The 21,726-nt window shown below is 40.5% G+C and overlaps 1 pseudogene; it reads right to left on the bottom strand.

The window, feature by feature from the left end:
* Window positions 1–12,030: 12,030 nt before the first annotated feature.
* LOC114302389 (putative UDP-rhamnose:rhamnosyltransferase 1 pseudogene) overlaps window positions 12,031–21,726 on the bottom strand; it is a 61,636-nt pseudogene continuing 51,940 nt past the window's right edge.

Genomic DNA, 21,726 nt, shown 5'->3' with positions numbered 1-21,726 from the left:
TTTTTCCGCTTGACGCTCACTCGAGCGTAAGACTCAGGTCATTGCTCGAGCGCAACTCTTGTCGCTCGAGCGGTCTGCAAAAATAGGAAACTTCTGGGAGCATGAATTTTACGCTAGAGCCAACTATTTGTCGCTTGAGCAGGAGTGCAAAACACAAAGTGATCACTCAAGCGCAGGATTTGTCGCTCGAGCGAAGAGCAGAATTCTGGAATTTCCAGTTTGCCCGTCCCAGCTCAAAACTCAAATTCAAACCAATAAAACACATTCTCTTGGGCCCAAAACTTTAGGAAACTTATGAAAACATGTAAAATATGATGAATCAAGGATCATTATATGAAATTATGGCCCAAAAGCTTGCCAATTGCCCAAAATTCAACTTGAAGCTTACGGATATGATATGGACATGGCATGCGTGAATTATTATGAACTTAAACTTTCCAAAACATGATCAATTAAGGTCAAATGGTAAGAAATGTGGTGAAAACTTAAAACAAAGTAGAAACATACATGTGAGATTTGTTTGAAATTCAAACTCCAAATATGATGAAAATGCATGCATGCATGGAATTCATCTTCTTAAGCTCAATTCTCATGTTAATTCACCCATCACACTTGATTTCATGTAATAACTAACAAAATTACAATCTAGGAGGTAGAAATTCTTACCTTAGAAGCTTAATTGTGTCCTAGATGTCCAAATGGTCGAGTCCCTTAGTTCAACACCTTGAATTTCTAGTAATTCTCCTTTTTCCTTGTTCATCTCATTTGCTTTCTTGGTCTTTTTCTCCCTCTACGTTTGAGTCCAAAAGATGAGAAACAAAAGTGTAACTCATAGCCTTAAGTCATCAAATTGCCTTTTATAGGCTTAGTTTAAGAAGTTTAATTAACAACTAATTAATTGGCATTATTATATTCTGATCATTTGGTTTTGAATCAAATTTCAACTAAACCTACCATAATGTTCTAAAAATTCCAACTAACACATAATTCAAGTCAATTTTGTGATCGGATGATGATAAGGCCTTTAATTCATAAACCGAAACATAAACACAGACAGATCTTTCTACGAGAGACAGATAGAAACACAAATAATGAAATGCACATGTAATTAACTCAGGATTTCATTTTAATTACTTATTACGCATAATTAATCATGGCTTAACAGTTAATCATGGGTTGGGGTTGTTATAGTAATATTAGCCAAAATTTTAATAAAGTGCTAGTTTGATTTTGTTAATAAATTATTGAAATTGGTACGATAGGACTGAATAGTCTTATGACAATGTTTCCAATTGAAACATGACGAGTAACTTAGACTTATCATATGGTAAAACTGAATTATACTTGCCACATGATAGAGTTGAACTAAGTTGGCGATGTTTCCGATTGAAACATGACGAGTAACTTAGACTTATCATATGGTAGAGTTGAATTATACTTGCCATATGATATAGTTGAACCAAGTTGGTGATATTTCCAATTAAAACATGACAAGTAACTTAGACTTGTCATATGGGAGAGTTGAATTATACTTGCCATATGATAGAGTTGAACGACGTTGGCCATGTTTCCGAATGAAACATGACGAATAACTTAGACTTGCCATGACGGCAGAGTTGAACTAAGTTTGATCTAGTTAGATTAACAGAGAAACCTCGGTAGAACCTCGGCTAATCTTCGTTTGAATTAAACCTCGGCAAGAATTGGAGTTGAATGCTTAATTTAAACATAAGTGGTACTTAGGTTCACATTAGGGGGTAGGTAGCAGCAATAGCCTTGATACTTGTTGGAATTTTTGGAAAAATTTACAAGTTCGAGTCAGCCGGGATATCTAGATATGGAAAACTCGAATTGTTTGTTACTCGAGATCACCAACCAAGGTGTCCAAACTGGAAGGATTGAAGGATGAAGTCTTGATAAAAGACTGCAAGTACAAGTAAGGAAGCAATACTTGTGGAATGTTTTTTCAAAATTTTTTATAAAGTGCCATCTGGCTGACATCACAGTAAAAGGTGGAAATCCAAGGTAAGTTGGTCTGAGGTGACCAATTAAATATGAACCTGATATGAAATGGGTTCGAGATGATACTTGTTAGATGTGTTCTAACCCGAAGTGATTATATAATAAAGTTGTACTGAAGAGAAGTGCAAAAATATTCTAAGTGTAGAAGCATGCAAGGCATAAAAGAAAAACAGTAAGCATACATGAAAAGGAGCATCCAATACTTAGAGAAAAAGATAACTTGTATTCAAAAATAAAGTTTTGGATTACAGTAGAGGGCACATCGGCCAAACAAAAGCAAGCATTGTACACAAAACCAAAAGATTACAAGTAATGAAAGAAAAAAAGTTCAAAGAAAAAAGGAAAATATCCTAAGTACAAGAGTCTCCAACATTTTCCTCAGACTGTCTTGCCTCAACAATTGGTGTTGTTTCAGCCTCGGCAGCCAGCTGGGCAGATTTTTCGGCCTGAATCTCGACATCAATTTCTAGCAAGGTCTCATCAAGGCTTTTTTCGGCTATCTGGACCTCGGCCTCAGATGTTGTCTTCTTGGGAGAAGGCACTCTTAGAGACCTCGTCATCTTCATCTTGAGTCAAGTCCAAGACTTGCTCATTTAGAGTGGGGGACTTGGCTTCAATAGCAGCCTCCTCCTCATCATCAGCATCATTAGCCTTGGCGTCCTCCTCCTCGGCTTTATCGTCAGAGTCCTTGGAAGAGTGAGGGAAGGGCACACTAAGGTGATTAATATCTCGAAAAGGAGAGTCCATTGGGACAAACAACTTATTAAGCGCCACCATCCAGCCAAGGTAATAACCTCAGTTACAAGCCAGATTGACTTGCACTTTGTACTGATCTCGGACAGTGGCTTGGCCCTCTTCAAAAGCCTTTTCATCTGCAGCCTTAACCTTGGCCTGCTTCGATTCAATGGCCTCTTTAAGCTTGGCCTCAAACTCTACTGCCTTGGTCTTGGCAGCCTCAACATGAGCCTTGGTAGCTTTAGCAGCGACCTTAGTAGCTTGGGCTTTGGCCTCGGCTTGGCCTTGCGCAGCCTTGCCAGTCTTAGCTTGATCCAGTAGATTTCACTGGCATCGACATGGTTCAATGAGGACAGGAGCTTGGTAGCTTCTTGAGTTTTCTTCACCAACTACTTCCTCGTCATCTCAATCTTAACCGCATACGAGTGCACATGCTGGATGGCCTGCAAAGAATGAAACAGATTAGCAAACTTTGGCTAAGTATTGGAAACCTTTAAAGAACACAATGGGAAACTTACCAAGGCTGAATGCTACATCATCAGGCCAAAGTTCTCATACTCGCGAAGATTAACCATATGATTCATGTCTACTGGTAGGAGAACGGCAGTTGACAGGGCCGCGCTGACCTCGACGTTCTCAATCGCACTGTCACCAGTTGTCAAAGGCCGGTCTTACACCACGACCTTAGGCCCTCTGATATGATCGCGGAGGAAGCTGGAACTACCCTATGGGTGGTTAGACCTCAAATTCTTTGGTGGAGGGGCGTCGAATTTTTTGGACTCAGCATCTCGGATTTGGCCAATTTCGATATTGGCACAAAGTCCTCAGGATCTTTCTCGGATTCAAAAGGAACCTGGGTAACTGTGGCCTTGGCCTTGGCCTTTTTGATTCTCTTTGGCTTTGGCTTGGTTTGAAGGTCTTCAACAACAGCGGGTTTGCGACCCATCTCGTCGGCTATTGCAGCAATAATAACCTTGGCGCCAAAACCAATTGCAGGAAGGGTAATAGGCGGGTTTGAGGGGTCGGTCTCCGAGAACTCAAGACCTCGGCGTCTTTTACTTCGAGTTCTACCGGCAAGGACGTTAGTAAGAGCTTGGCATCAGCGCTGGCGCTAGGTTGGACGAATTATCTGGGGGGAAGAAGTTTATGGCTGGTCTACAAGATTAGATGTGGAGGCTTGATTTGGCCTTGGCGACAAAGTGACTGGCAGAGTTATAGTGGATAGAGGGGACTTGCTTTTGCGAGGAACGTCAAGCAAGGGACTTCTGTATGTCGATATGTAGTTGAGAAGGAGTGGAGCCTTGCAGAGTTTAATGGGTAGGCTGAGAAGCCGAACCAAGTCCTTGTTTGGTACGTAGGACTAACAGAAGTTCTTCTCTTACTGAGGGAGAGCTACAAACCAAAAAGAGAACATTAGAATAGATTAACAGAAAGACTGCTAAGTAAGGCAGTAAAAAAGGGACTTTGGGGGAGAGAACTAAGTCCTTACCCTTGTCATTCCTAAAAACTTCACGGTGATAGAGCTCATCATCTGGCGCGAACTCCCAATTGCCCGAGACAATCAAGTAGTCGTCAACCACGCCCTTATTGGAGTCTGGTATAACGGCTATCAGCTTATACTGTGTAGATCTCGGCTTGAGGTAATACGTGTAGCCAGTGTCGGTTTTAAAGGCATATATAGTGTAGCAATACTGGATGTCAAACAAGGTAATTTTGGTATTCTACCGGCAGGCTAGCTAAGCAATGCCATTGATGATCCTAAAGGAATTTACAGCCAGTTGCATGGGGTTGAGTTTGTAATAATGGAGTACCTCCCTAAAAAGGATGTCAATGAGGAATCTCACTCCGCCCTCAACAATAGAAATTACTGGGAATGACATGTATTCCTGACCAGGCATAATTGAGTCCTCCTCCCCTGCCAATCTCAAGTGGACATCGGCTGGGATGGACAACTCTTGCCTGAAGGATTCTAATTTGGAAGGGGTGTCTACACTCCATCTAAACATATCCATTATCTGGGCTAAAGTGGGTTCGGTAAACAGAATTTTGATAAACGGCTTGGCAAAGGGTTAAAGACCTCAGCTAAACCCTAGAGAGCACTAGGGTGAGGATTGTGAAGGTCTATAGGGAAATTTGTTCCAGTTTTCCTAAGAAACAGAGTTCTAACATCAAATCCTACACCTAAACTATGGCGAAGCAAGAGTCAAATGCAACAAATCTGAAAACAATCAAGAAAAACAGAAAGGGAACGTGATTTAGAATCAAAAGAGCAACAATGTGGTGAGCACAGTGGTAAACAGTGACGACCCAAGAACATGGAAAATTACAAACACTGAGTGAGTGTGTGAAAGGAAATGTGCAAGAATCACCAGCAAACACAATCGACGCAATAGTGATGAACTTCGAGGCACAACACAGGATCAAGAACGAGAAAATGATTCATGAATAGAAAAAGAACAGAGTACAACTATGAAAACAACTTTAGTGGCAACGAATACAGTATAGATACATGGAAAATTCAAAAAAGATACATATCAAATAAAATAGAGGACAACTGGAATTGAAAGAAATTGTGAACTCACCGATTAGGGCCGAGAATGAGGTCACTGGTATGAGGTTCGCCGGAGTCAGACGTGACGACAAGAGGAATAGGGCAGAAAACACTTCGCCGACGGTGATGGACGGAGTAGTCGCAGAGCACATGAGCTTGAATATGGCGGAATATGGAGAGAGAAAATTTGAGTACAAAGAGGGAAACTGTAATTGCAAAAGTGAAGGACGGAAAGAGAAGGGACAAAGTTTTGTCAAAAATACGAAAATGCGGTAAAACATAATGAATTGGCCTTGAACGACATGCTTGTCAGGTGGCATGAGTAAAAGCGACATGACCTGATAGCGCATGTCAGGTTTGAACTAATGAGGAAAGGACGCGTGGAGGAAACGGTCGAAAAGGCCATACGTGGCAGCACATATGCAGTTAGGAACTCTTGAAATTCTTGAAGTAATGAAGCAATAACCTAGGCTAGAGGAGCGATCTCAGTTGAGATGCTTAAAGAACTGGGTTCTTGGTTCTTGATCCTTGAGGAAGTGGATAGCTGATTCCTCTGGTTATATGAAGCCAACGAGTCAAAATCTCCATCGGAGAGATGAATGGATTGTTAGCCGACATGCTATATAGACAAATGATGTAGGTTCTATTACCTCAGGTTGCCGAGATAATAGAACCTAGAGGCAGTTGTGGGGACGTATTTTGTTAGTGACAGCATGTGGCTGAGATGACATCGATGTGTCAGCCGAGGTGCCACGTGGCCTGGTCATATTTGTCGAAATGACCTCGGCTAGGTCGAGGTTATCTGAGGAGATACCGGAATCTGGGATTAGCGGATAACGGACAAGAGTCCTAGAATAGAGAAAGATCTCATTTTGGATAAAGATAAGGTTCAAGAAGAGTTTATCTCTATCTAGGTAATGGTCCAAGATGAGCATTGAGCCTGAGTCCACGGAAGTGAGGCTTCTAAAGTGATCAGGTCACTGCAAGTTATAAAAACAGGGCACCCTCATGGGTCAAAGGTAACTTTTTTTCTTGTGAGTTTAAGCACAATTTGCTATCTTTGAGAGATATTGATTACTGACTTGATCGTCGGAGTGCCCCCCGGGTAGACGAACCACCGCCAGATTCTCACCTTCTTGTGCAAGTTGTTGGGCTTAATCTATTATGCCGGTACTCTCCAGCTGAGTTCTCCATTTAGTTGTGTGGTCAAAAATTGTAACGCCCTCAAATTAAAGCATATGACAATCATGCATACGATCCATAAACATAATAAAAAAGTTACATTTCATTTATCAGAGTTTCCTTTACAAAAGATATCACATGCATTACATTTTCATTGATATTTATCCTGAAACTATAGCATGTAATTCTAACTCCAAATACCAAAACAAATGCCCTAAGGGCTTACATCTTTTCCAAGCTATCACTTGGTTACAACAAAAGAAAAGTTCTAACTCTTTTACATATAAAGCCCTCGGCTTGAGTTTACATTTAACATCAAAAATAATTCATCAAAATGGAGCCTTCAACTCCTAAACCTCCCAAGCTAAGATCTTGGAGGCGGCATCTCACCTGTACTTGAAAAATGGTGTCCCAAATAGGGTGAGCTAAAACCCAATAGAGATATGCTAAACTAAATATGAGAAATAACTAAAACATTAGCATTTGATAAATGGTTAACACTTATAAACCAACTTATACCATTTCCATAACCAATCAACACTTACATCATATTCGATTCAATCAAATCATTGATACAGCTCAATATTATCCAAACAGTTTTAAAATGAGACTACAACTCATATATCAACACTTCAATAACAAACATCATTCAACACTTCATTTCCTTGCCATTTTACGGAACTATGTCCAAAGGAACTGGCACCCAAACATATATATGATTTCGGGACTTTCACCCTGGACACTCCGGCCAACTTAATTCTCAATGGAGTCCATCCCATATCTTCTCCCAAACAATATACATATGCAATGTATTTAACACGTCGTCATATACAATGACCAATTAAATCACATATACAATGACCAATTAAATCACATATTCAATGTTAATATCCAACCGTCATATTCAATGACATATTCCAATTAATTAGTTTCAATTCACCTAATCATCATGCAGTTTCTACAACAATCATGGCTATCCTCAACCGATAGCCCAAAACAGATATTTCTAAACAGATAATTAAGTTTATCAAACAGATAAATTATCACATTTTCCATAGGTGAGTGATTCATTGATCCAACTACACCATCTAATCACAATTTCCTCAAATTTCATGATTCACAATCCAATTTCTTATGTCCACATTTATTTCACTGTTTATACAAAATAGTTATTTAATTCAACTTAGGGCATTCCCCCCATTTTTTTCAAATATTGCCCCCAAGGCCAAATTTCATCAATTATATACTAACAACCCCATTCTCAAGACCTCACATACACATGGAGCCCAAAACATAGAAAACCCCTCTTTTATAATTTCAAATCCAAAACCCTAACTTATCCTAAACTTTCTACATTCTACCATTTATACAAAATGACTAATATTTAGGTTAAAACTCATAGTAAAGAGTAGTTTATCCCTACCTCAAGAGAAGAAGCTCAAAGGAGAGGAAGAGAAAAACCCAAGATGCTCCAAATCCCCACTTTTTCGGATCAATAGATAGCCCACGCAACGCTCTAGCTTTCTTACAAAAGGACTAGGGTAGAAAACCTCTAGAACATGGAGTATTTGTAGAGAGAGAATGTGTAGAGACAGAGGCTGTCGATTTTAGGGTTTGGAATGAAAAAGAAATCAAAAAGTGTTCCTGAATCACGTTGCTGCGAACTGATATATACGGGGCTCGCTCGAGCGAAGGATTGGTCGCTCGAGCGACCAGACAAAAAAGAACCTCGCTCGAGCGTAAGAAGCGTCGCTCGAGCGAACAATACAAAGCTTCAGGTCTACCACTCACGCAGACGCATGCTCGAGTGCAAGAGTTCTCGCTCGAGCGAAGGAACCAACAACACAGGGCTCGCTCAAGCGTAAGAAAGCTCGCTCAAATGAAGAATGCCACCCTTCAGGTCTAAAAAATACGCAGATGCACGCTCAAGCGCAAAAGTGCTCGCTCGAGTGAAGAGACACAAGACACAAGGCTCACTCGAGCGCAAGAAAGCTCGCTCGAGCGGAAGCTGTGTCTAAAAAAGAAACCTGAAGACCCACAATACTCGCTCGTGCGCACAAATCCTCGCTCAAGCGAAGAAGAAAACGCCCAAGGCTCGCTCGAGCGAAGAAGCAAAAACCTAGGCAGCAACCATTTATACTAACTCACAACCAATCTGTTCCAAACTCGCCCAACATATTCGAAAACTCAATTACAAGGAATTAAAGGATGGAAACAAGATACAGACAACAACATACCATCACGGAACTTGAGCCAGAAATACAATAAATGACGGGAAAAAACTAAGATGCTATAAAAATCAGCACCCACAGTTTCCATATTAGGTTTAATTAATTTCTTTTACTTTTTGTGAAGAGGAAGGGGTTGTAGGAGAAGAGAGGGGTTGGGTGGTAGTAGTATGTGGCAATAACAACTGAAGGGATAGGGAGGGTGGCGATGAGTGGTGAAAGGGAAGGGTAGTGGTGAAAAGGGTGGATTAGTTGAGAAATAAGACTTGAATTTATTAGATTTAAGTAGTTAATGATGATTTTAGTTAGAGATTAAATTATAATTAAGAAAATTTTAAAAAAGAAATTGGTAAGTGTATTTAAATTAGTTTATGATGTAAATAGAAGAACCACCACGGTACCAATGCAATTTAAAGTAAATTACAAATACCCAAACAATGATTCTAGAAACTTACAAATTACATCTAGAATTATATTCTGCGTTTTTAATAGATGATCTAGATTCATTTTACATAGATTCACAATGCACTATTTCAATCTCTACCACACATGCATTCTAAAAAAATCTACACCTTTTTTTTTTTTTTTTTTTGAGAATTTGGACAAAACTCCCTCATAATAAAACTTTGAATAATGTTTTATGTATCAATTAGTGTACTGATTAGTATACCAACTGATAATGTGACATAATTTAAAATAGTTTTGGTATTTGTAATTTGTATAATAAGTAGGGTCGATCATAATGTCATAACTAGCGTTGATGCACTAATTAGTATACTAATTGGTACATGTAGCACCACCGTAAAACTTTAATGTATTAAGGGCAAGCACAAAAAAAAAATTCTTGAAAAGTGCAACACATACCACTATTACCAACATTTAAAATTTTAAAATAATATTACTTTTGATAGATGTCAGTTTTTAATAAAATTATTATTTTTATAATCCCCTCATCAAGATCTATCAAATAAGATCCATGTTGATTATGAAATTCTTTTTAAAAAAATTATTATTACCGTCGAAATTGATGTAAACAATAACATGTTACTCTGTTTGACAGTAACATGTTATTTTGTCTCGCAGAAACATATTACTCTGGTAATATTATCCAAGAAAAAAAGAGAGGATATTTTACTTTGTCCTTACTCAATTATGTGTCTCCTCCTTTGGGGGTTTATAAGACAAAATAAATTGAGCTGTCTTTTTCACCAAATAAGGGCCCAATAGAGGGGTTTTGGCTAAATTTTTTCCTTTTTTTTAGTTTTCAGACTAAGTGATACAGGAATAAAATTATAAGAAGAGTAAATTACAAATACACTCCTTGAGGTTTGCTTAAAATATGGAATGCCCCATGTGGTTTAGAAAATTACACATACCTTTGTTAGAATTTTTTATTTGACAGAATTAACTAAAAAAATAAAATTCTTAATCGCTCGCTTATACAATGATAAAATTATCTAAATTATTCATTGAAATAAATTTTTGATATCATTAAAAACTGTTAATTAACTTTATAATTTATATTAATAAAGTGAACCATTTGTTATGAAATTGAAAATTTCAAGGACAGAATGTAATTTTCAAAAACATAGGGACAAATCATATTTTACGTAAATCTTAGGAATTATATTTGTAACTTACCCTTATGAAAATGACGTGACTCAAGAATGAGCTCTATCAATGGCCACCACCAGGACTGCAAAATACAACTCATTCCACTACACCAATTTGCACCAATTCGCGTCATTCTATCCCCTCATCGCCGATTAAATTTTAAAATTTATAATTTGCATTTAAAACTGCTCCACTTCGCAATAGTTAATACATATATATTTTTTAACCTCTTATGAAATATCAAAATAAAAATGAGTGTGAGAGAGATTTAAGATGTGAAATTTGTTACAAATTAATAGTTATATATGAAAAATATTATGTAAAATTAGTTTGTGTTATATATATAAAAAATATTATACAAATGCTTGATAATTAGTTAAGAATATTCTTCAATTAGCCAAACCACTCAAACCACGATTTAGTTACAATTTTACTCTCAAACAGTTCGAACCACACCGTGCACACCCCTAGCCACCACAACCAAGAGTCACTAAACTCAACAAAGTTAGCAACCTAGTGATTATGAAGCTTTCAATTTCCAAAAATCTCGGTAACTTTTCTAATATCCAAGCCCTAATAAATTTCTCTAGCGACATCTCCCCCATAACGAGAGAAAGAGAGAAATAAGAAGATAAGAACGGGATGGTAGAGGCAGTGGAGAGAGTGACGAAGCAATGGATGAAGTTGGGTAGGGCGGAGAGGCTGAGAAGATGGTGGCGAGTGCATTGAACAGTGAGTATAGTGATGGTTGATGGTGATGGTGATGGTGCTAGTAGTGGCTATGGTTTTAGTTAACATTAGAGTTAGGGTTTGACATCAAAGAAGATAAGATTATTTTGGTTTCATTTGAAAATTAATGGTTTGAATTGAAAAAAAAAATTAAAAATTAGGTTGTCATGTTAATAGTGTGTACTAAGATAAAGCAAGGTACAACTATACTAGGAATGCTAATAATCTTATTAACATACTCAAAAGTTTTGATAGAATTAATCATCGCTTGGTATGGAACTCACGTCAACTTTTAAGTGTATTAGTAAGATTGTTAGTAAATATATTAATCACCCTAAAATTTTTCACAAACAAATACATTTTATTTTATATATCATATTTAATACCCACCAATAATCTTAACACTCAATTTCACTTTACCCACACTCTCAATCAATCAAATTCTCAAAACAAACATGATACCATAATAAGTTAGTAATACAATGTTCATATAAATTGCCTCAAAACTAGAAATCAGCATAGAACTTTAAACCACAAATAAAAAGATTTATTTAAGTGGTGATGGTACAAGAAGGTTTATCTTTTTTTTCTTCTCTTCTTTTTTTTTTTTTTTTAGAGCGGATGGTACAAAAAGGAATTTCACTATACCATAAATGTGGGCAATTTCCTAGTCCCAAATTGGACCATAAAATTTCAACTTCAACCATTGGTCCCGTCCAATGAGTCTATATCCTCTGCAACGGCCATAAGTAAGCAGTCGTCCGTGGTCTTACTTTTTACATTTAGAAAAATGCTTCATACCACTAATTTTAACACCACTAATGTACCACTAATGATATGACATCATGTGGATCCCACTATTAATGTGATAATTTAACCTTTATTTATTTATTTATTTATTTTTGCACTTATCAATTTATTAGTGGTACTTTTAAAACTGCTAATTTAGTGCTCTAAATCGGAACTATTTCATTTAACACCCAAATCTGACTTCTCAGTTTTAAGATACTCAACAAAACCAGCAACATATTCATCATGAAGCTTTCGATCTCCAAAAATCTCAACAGCTTTTTCACCTAAGCTCTCATTTCATCTCCTTCCTCAGAAATCATAGCTTTTCTCAAACACTGAGCTATGTCGTTCCCATTAAACGACCCATTGTAGACTGCCCAAACTCGCTCCGCGCGCCCCCCTTTCAGGGAGGGCGCAAATTATAGTTCTAGCTACTACAGTTCGGACTCCTGTCACGGTTCTGTATCTAATCTCACAAAGTGCAATGTAAGACTGATAAATCACCAAAGAATCCAAATCTGACAAATCATTTTGGAAAATCAATTTTAATCAAGAAGTGCCAAACATGGACTGCTTTGCCAGATTACAGAGTCACCACCTAAATATTTTATTTTAGGAAATTTAGGAAACCCTGACTCGTGCCAAAGGCCACGTGTCCGTCATCACCAGAGTTGCCTCGGCTCGGGAACTTGGGTACGAGAGGGGAAGGACATGAAATGAGCACCCCCGTTCGCCCGATCAAAGATCGGCCTCTACTAACATGATATGTTGTTTGTGAAAAGACATGTGTTCTTATTCCGATTATTTAGCAAACTTACTATGTGATGCGCACAGCATACAAGTATAGATTAAATCACTCGAGTTGGAACAAAACATCTCATGTTTGTTTTTTGAAAATGGTTTGAAGATGCTACTCGCAAGTAGGCTAAAACGCGGATTTGCCACCCTCAAGTAGGCTTAAAACATGATGATTTGCCACTCCAAGTGGGCTTAAAACTCACATTCTGATGAATTGTTCCACTTCAAGCAATGAAGCCTTCATCCACAGGCATTCATGTAGTTAAACACATAAGCACATAGCCTCATGGTAAGCATGCCAACATGGCAACACTTACACACATGCAAGGATGCTAAAGCATAAACACTCACAGTGTACTCCGAGCCAAAACAGAAGCTAGTTAAAAATCATGCATGATCCTAGCTATGTCAAAATGCCTAATGCAACACATGCAAAAATGCAACTAAAATAGGCTCGGCTATCTAGAATGGCATATGAATGCAACACTTGATAACATGCTTTGAAACACGTATTCAAGTACGTATTCAAATTCAATGCAGTTTGAAGGATGCGCCGAGCCCGGTGCATGCAATACGAATGAATGATGCACGCATGCAAAGCATAAGGTATGCTAATTGAAATATGCCTTAATCTAACCACTGAAAGCGGGTAAATAAAAGGGAGAAAGACGTGGGGTTGGAAGACATTCACACACACACGCACACTTATTACAGCATTTGCCCTCTCGACGGAGGGTCCGAATGAAAGCTAAGCTAGCTATGCTAAGCTACTTATCTACAAACCAATTAATCAACTAACTTAGCTAATTAAATATTACAACACAAATGAATTTGAACATCTAGCTAATCTAAGCTAATTAAATACAAACCAAATTAATTAATTAAACACTTAACTAATTAATTACAAAATAATTAAGCTAAAGAACTAGTTTAGCTAAGAAATTTAAACAAATGGCCTCGGGAAGCGAGGGGGAATGCATGCTCGGTCGGCTTCGCTCAGAAATCCACTACCGTGCCTCGAGATGCCTCTGTTTGCACACTTCTGTACTTCTGAAAATTATGCCAACTTCCAGAATGCTTCTGACCCACCTTAGAAACATGCTGAGGGATGGCCATCGGCCAAAGTTTATGGCCATCGGCCATTTCTGATAACCGATCGGCAACCTTGGTGGCCGGTCGGCAGATTTGATGGCCGGTCAGCCATGCTTCCTGCAATTTCTCCTCTTGCTACAACAAAGCACAAACAGAGGCATGGCAATGTATTTGCAAAGAAATGTGTGTGCAACTACACTCCTTATCATGTCTCAAGCTCAAAGGAGTGTAGTGCTCGACTCTCGAGCCACCAATCACGCATCTCAATGCATGATGGCCAAAGAGCCAAGCTTGCACAACGTTGATGAATGCAAGTAACACACAAGACTTGAGAGGCCTCCACCCTATCATGCACAATCAAGGGTGTCGATGACCTAAGGAATGAGGCGCGTTTCATCACTTTGAGTATGAAACGTCCCTCATTCCTCGTGTTTGGATCGACATCTAATCCAAACACAATCCAATGCAACACACATGCAAACAACATGTTATGCAAACCACATGCTAATCTTGGCATGTTAAGGTGGTATGCATAAGACTCTTAACATGCAAACAATGCATGCATGGCATGTTTAGGAGTTAAGGCATCAAGGCAAGTGAAGTGTATCACACATGAAGCATGTACTACAATGTTCAAATGGTCAAACAAGCCCCGGACAGAGGTCATGCATGCCAAAACAGTGGCCAAAACTCAACAAAATGTAGGCACGAAAAGCAAGGAATGCATACTCAACTTATGGCTCGCAAGCAAGGCATAAAGGCACAACTCTTAAATGCAATTCAAGAGTGATATGCATGAGAATATGGCAATGCTATATGCTCTGAAATCAAGTGTTTAATAATGCCAAATCACACAAATAACACAAACAAGGCATGTTAGAGGGTCTAGAGCATAAGGCTAGTTAAGAGCATCATACAAGAGGCATGCAATACATAGCACAACTAACCAAACCAGCTCTGGACAGAACTCAAACATGCCAAGTTAAGGGCCAAGAACATGCTGAAATGGAACCCAAGAGCTTAGACAAGCATGCATGCAATTTGGCTCATGATTAAGGCATAAAGCATAACCCTCCAAAGCATTGAAAGAGTGATATACACGAGGGTATGACATTGAAACATGCTCTGAAATCATATATCAAATGATGTTATATCATATAAATAGCCCAAGCAATGCATGCTAGTGGACCCAAAACACATAGCTAGTGGAGGGGCTTTACACTATGGCTATACAAAGCAAAGCATACATGATCAAGACCACCCAAATGAGACCTACAGCATGTGAAATCATGGCAAAAAAGCATGCTGGAGTGTAGTCAAAATAGGCTAGAATGATGGTCCAAAGCATAGAGCATGTTAGGCTAGCAAGTAGAATTACACTAGAAGTGTATGAAGCCTTCAAGAGACAACCAAACCAGCCAAAAACAGAGTTATATCAAGTCCAAAAACTCACAAAAACATGCTCAAACTAAGCCTTAAGAGGATAGAAATACATGCTCACTTGGTAGGCCCTCTATGCATACAAACAAGACATAAAGAGAGGGGACCACCCCCTCTCATTTTGAGCCTCAAAACCAACTTTCTACCACTGAAATTTCTCTAAGTTTCAGTGGTAGAAAGGCCAAACAAAGGTCACAACAAAGGCTAAGAATGGTGGCTCAAGAGGCTTTACAAGCCATAGAGCAAAATAAGGGAAACATCCCCTAACCAAACAAGACTCACACCCACATTTCAAAGCCTTAAAAACAGAGTTTAAAAAAGGCTAAAACCAGCCTTAAAGTAGCATGCAAAGGTGGTTAAGTTACTAATCAAAAGAAAGCTTAAAAGGGGTATATGCTTACCCTTGAAGACCCTTGAAGAACAACAGCAAGCTAGCAACCTCTAAGGCAAAACCAAGCCAAAATCACTCAAATGCAACCTCCAAGAACCTCAGCTCAAGAGTGAAGGTGTTTGAGTAGGTGTTTTTGTGCAAAAGTGCAATGAAAAGACACTTTTGGTTCAAATATAGTGCAAATATAAAGAGAGAAGGAAAAAAATATATATATATATATATAGAGAGAGAGAAAGAGGGATATGTTAACCCTAATCCAAATTTTCTGAACCTCTGAAAGGGGAGAGGAGCCTCCCCTATTATAGAAATCCAAGTCTCAAGCTTGTTGGACAAGCTAGAGGCTTGGTGCAATCCCTCTATGTATGGAAGATGCATTCTGTGCTTGCCAGCCGGCACAACTGGCAACAAAATATTTGCAAAAGCAAGAAAAAGGGTCTCGGCCAAAAAACATGGCCGACCGGCCATCAGTGATGCTGACCGGCCACCACTGATGGCCGATGGAAAGAGGGCACAGCCGATGGGCATGGGACCTGGCCGGTGGGTTGTAGGGATGGCCAACAGACCACCCTCTTTCCTCAAAAACAAAGCCACAACCTCTTGGCCCACAACCAAGCACAAAACAGACAAGTTGAGAGGCTCCATGGCAAGGCACACAATCGAGACCTTCAGGAACTCAAAACGAACACGAGTACGGATGATCATCGAGTGTTCAAACGATGACATCCAAGTCTTGAGGACGGTCAAAAATAGGGTGTCTATAGTTGCCCCTCTTTGACAGAACTCGAAAGTCATGAAATGACGGGAGTGAATGTCAAAGTCCAAAGACGACCCATTTTTTACAAGGCCGAAGACTTAGACAAACAGGCAAGATTTCAAAGAGATGCGCCCGCAGGCAGGGGCAAGATGCAAATGACATGCACAATGCAGAACATAACTTACAATTATGCAAAGAGGACTGTAATGAAACACTTATGCAAAATAAATACAACACTTTAAGCGAATGTTATGCAAAGAAATGCTGCAGCAAATTCGTACATAAGCAAGTAAACATGAACCAAACCGCATCTCATATAGAAAGGATGTAAAAATATTATACAATTCTCACTGCGTCTCACGCGAAGAAGGCTAAAAGCGACTATCGGGAACGCCCAAAGTCTCAAACAAAACACCTCCCAGCGTATCAAACACAAAAGGAAAAGGATTGTGCAAGAAAGCGTAGTCATCCAAACGCGCGTCAAACGCGAAAGGAGAAAGGTACATCCAAACGCATGTCAAATGCGAGTGGAGAAGGGTACGTCTAAAACGCACGTCAAACGCAAGTGAAGAAGGGTACGCCCAAACGCTTGTCAAACGCGAGTGGAGAAGGGTACGCCCAAACGCATGTCAAACGCGAGAGAAGAAAGGTAACCAAGATAGTTCGAGGGAACAGGAATGATCTCACCCGAAGTTCCTCTGACTGAAACAAATACAACATCATATGGTTGTGCCAGCTTCAAATGAACTGTACATACAATATCGTGCCTGCACAAAAGGAAACTTTGACAGGTACAATATAGTAGAAACACATGGTTGACGTTACATCCAAATATAACTTCAATACAAGATAAACGCGTGTATATATGATGCAAACGAAAAGGTGCATAACAACGCAAGGGAGACGTGTATAACAATGCAAGTGAAAAGTGCATAACAATGCAAATAAAACGGTGCATAACAATGCAAGTGAAAAAGTGCATAACAATGCAAGTGAAACGGTGCATAACAATACAAGTAGAATGTACATAACAATGCGATGGAGTATGCATAACAATGCAACTGAAAGGATACATAGCAATGCAGGTGGAGTGTGCATAACAATGCAAGTAGAAGGGTGCATAACAATGCAAGTAGAAGGGTGCATAACAATGCAAAGAGAACAGTGCATAACAATGCAAGTGAAGTGTGCAAAACAATGCACGTAGAGAGGGTGCATAACAATGCAACTGAAACGGTGTATAACAATGCAACTGAAGTGTGCAAAACAACGCACGTAGAGAGGGTGCATAACAATGCAACTGAAACGTGCATAACAATGCAACTAGAGTGTGCATAATAATGCAACTGAAACGTGCATAACAATGCAACTAGAGTGTGCATAACAATGCAATTGAAATGTGCATGACAATGCAACTAGAGTGTGCATAACAATGCAACTGAAACGTGCATAACAATGCAACTAGAGTGTGCATAACAATGTAATTGAAATGTGCATGACAATGCAACTAGAGTGTGCATAACAATGCAACTGAAATGTGCATAACAATGCAAGTGCGAGAAATGTATGCTCCATGCAACATTAAGACGCTCATTTCATGCCAAGGTGAAAAGTGCACATTCTATACAAGCAAGGTTAAAACGTGTTCCATGCAATGTACATACTCGATGCAATGTAAACACAATACTATTCGACACAACACGCATATGTTATGCAAACGCGATGATGCATGTCCGATGCAAAAGTGAAAAAGGCATATAGCAAATGCAAACCTCGTGAACGTGATAAGAATACTGTAAAGCCACGCATTCAAAGAGAATTTTTGAATCTAGCAATATGCAAAAGGATACGAAAAAGGATACATTTTGTGGATATCGAGTGCCGCACACGGAAAACATGGTTCGAGGTCACCACGGAGGCTACTCAAGCTTCAAAATGTACACTTTCTTGCACTTTCTTAAGAGATGAGGGTACAAATCAACAAAATAACCCCAGACAAGGGCATTGGAGATCCATCGGCCACAAGAGGGAGCCATCGGCTATCCATCGGCCAAAAGAAAAGCTAATCGGCCAACAATGTGGCCGGTCGGCCAACAATTTGGCCGATCGGCCAAACATGGCTGATTCGGGGCAGTTTGGTCCATTTGCCTTGGGCCTTTAAGTATAGGGTTCCAAACCCTATTCTTTCACTTTCTCAAGCTCAAAACTTCTTCTTCTTGTTCTCTAGGCCAATTTCCTCCTTCGATCCGCGCTTTATACACACTTTCAAGCGTCCCACAAACATTCGATTCGCGAAACCCTTGAGATTTCAAACATTTTGAACCGATTGAAAAGTGTTTTTGGTGCCTCATTCTTGATTTCCATCACTTGGGGTTTGTTTCCCCCGAGTTACCCTTGATCTTCGTGCCCTCTTTTGAGCTTTGACCTTTTCTTCCATTTTTCACCCCTCGGAGTTGACTTTTGGTTGACTTTTGGCATTATCGCCCATTTTCCACATCTTCGACCATTTTCTCATTCTTCTTGAGATAGCAGATGACATTCCACATGATAGGCCTCCTTTGGGGATGGAGATGGATCCCGAGTTCGAGCTTTTGCCGCTCGGCATTCGACCATTCGATCCAGCGTCTTATGTCCCTGACGTACACGTGTTGCCCCCCGACGACATTCGCCAGTTCAGGAGCTTTTTGCGAGGTGCTCCGGAGGACCTTCTGCTATGCGAGTCGGAGTCACACTTATCCTGAGGTATACTCTTCCTCTTTACTTTCTGCAATGTAGGTCATATGTCTTGGATAGCCAATATTACTCTTCATCTGATTAATCCAAACACACTTGTACATCACATGCCTAGTTCATTCTGAGCACATTCATAAATGATACTTCTGTCAACTCGAACATATGTACACACTGCATTTTTATCAATTCTGAACACATGCATACACTGTATTCCTGACACTACTTTGCATCTATTTATCTTGGACACAGGGAGATTCTCATGCCTTCCGGGGTTATGGGAACACCATTCCATGAGGCTGGTACATGGAGCTGCCCGATGTTGTTCGCCACATCGTTGATGAGGCCGATTTTGGTGTATTCTGCATGGAACTCTCGCGCCTCACTGCAAGTCGGCCTCTTCTAGGCGCCTTAGTGGAGAGGTGGTGGGACATCACCGATTCCCTCCACCTTTCTACAGCAGGGGAGATGACGATAACTCCCTTCGACTTCTCCATGCTCACCGGCATCGGAGTAGGGGGTGATCTGATCCCTTTCGACACTGATATGGGCGAGTGGGATGCTGCTCAGATCTTTTTGCTAGGAACTCGCCCACCTCTCTCCCGACCAGGGATGGTGCGATATTCGTGGTTCATCGACCAGTTCAGGGGGGAGACACCGACGACCCGTGAGGAGGTTGAGCACTATGCCCGAGGGTTCTTCATGTTCTTACTTGGCACTACTCTATTCGCCTACTGGGCGAACACCGTTGCCCTCTACCTCTTGAGTGCACTGGTAGACGTGTCTCGCATCCAACGCTATGACTGGGGCAGCGCAGGCTTGGCCACATTGTATGGATACATGAGTTCCTCATCTCGCCAGAGCGAGCATCTGCTAGGAGGCTATTGGAGAGCTTGGGAGGTACATCTTTCCCTTCTGCTTTATAATCCTGCTTTACATTATCTGTACACCACACACACTGCACAACAAGCAATCTGCTTTACACTAGTTGTACACTGCACACACTGCACATTATTCTCTGATTTCCGTTTTATCTGTATACTGCTTTACTGATAAACATACTCATTATTACCCTTTTACATTCTGTAGTTATGGGTATATGCCTACTTCCTGAGGCTTGCCCCAGAGCCGAAGGTAGAGACGCCCCCCATGGTTTCATATTCACATAGGTACGATGTGAGATGCGAGCGAAGGCCACGAGAGTCTTTCTCATTCTTCCGCCAATATTTTGACACTATAGTCGCAGCGGAGGTATTTCAAACCTTACAGTTCATCTGAGCATTGTTTTATATTGCACTTTCAATAGCAGATAACAACCTGTATATCCATCATTTACAGATCACCTGGCAGCCTTGGGCAGTGCTGCCTGACACAGTTAGAGACTGGTTTATGGGCGCTCGGGAGACTTCCCGATTCCGGGTTTTGCTTGAGGGTCCGGTCTGTCGAGCGTGGTACTTGGGTGAACGCTTCTTGCGACAGAGCCTTGGTTTACCCGAGCTAGTGGTTCCGATGCCCCCTCATTCGCACATGAGGCATACAGAGAGGTACACCCCGCAGGAGATGGCTGATTTTATGATAGGTTGGGATGCTGACTTCTTCAGGCTCGACGGCGACTATACTGTCTTCATCCAGACATATCTTATGCTGCCCCTGGCCAGTGGTTGCTGAGGTGAGAGAGACAGACCTATAGCCGCAGCAGGGGAAGTGGGAGGAGCCAGGGCAACTCGGGCCCATGGTAGGAGAGGTTCCCCGATGAGACAGATGACGGGGTGGCCAAACCTGCCCACTACCATGACATGCCGAGGACGTACTGGAGAGACTTATCAGATTCCCATCACTCCTCCCCCAGCTGATCATGAGCTCGTCGAAGTTCGACGCTCGACCCCGGTATATGTTATACTTTACATTCTGTACATTTATTTCATTTCAGTTGATATCCCACAGATTACTAATTGCCTCAACACTTTTGCAGGCTTCCATAGAGTACATTGGGCAAGCTCTGGAGCTGTTGGCTTCGGTGATAGGGATGCTACAGAGTAGCATGGACCTGCTGAGTATTTACGGTATTCTGGTAAGTTCTTTCAACTTCCGTCCCAAAACCCTCTATAATCTGCTCCATACTGATCTGATGCCTCACATTATCAATACTACATTTGATACACCACACTCATATACCACTCATGGCACCGATACACTGCATCTCATATACTAGCCACGACCCTCATACACTGCAATCATTCACCGCTCATGGCACCGATACACTGCATCTAATATACTGGCCACGACCCTCATACACTACAATCATTCACCGCTCACGGCATTCATATACTGCTCACAGCATTCATACACTGTAATCACATACTACATTTGATACCATACTCAGTTTCGCATAGCATAACTGATCCATTTGCCACATTGTTCTTTTCAGGCCCCATTCCAGATACCAGCCACAGCGGGACCTTTAGTGCCTCCCCAAACAGCAGGGGGAGTGAGACGAGGGACTCCAGTGCACAGCCGGAGCAAAGCTGGGCGTGCTCACACCAGGAGTAGTTCACGAGAGCCTACCCCAGATGATGATGAGTCTGACGAGAAGGCAGTGAGTCCTCAGTCAGAGTCATCTCAGAATGGAAATGAGGCTGGAGATGGTTCGGGTTCTGACTCAGGTAGC

Source organism: Camellia sinensis, chromosome 5 (genome assembly GCF_055761805.1).
Source record: "Camellia sinensis isolate YWXY chromosome 5, ASM5576180v1, whole genome shotgun sequence".
Taxonomy (NCBI): domain Eukaryota; kingdom Viridiplantae; phylum Streptophyta; class Magnoliopsida; order Ericales; family Theaceae; genus Camellia; species Camellia sinensis.
Note: the sequence above shows the minus strand (reverse complement) of the source record. Positions and strands in the feature narration are given on the sequence as shown.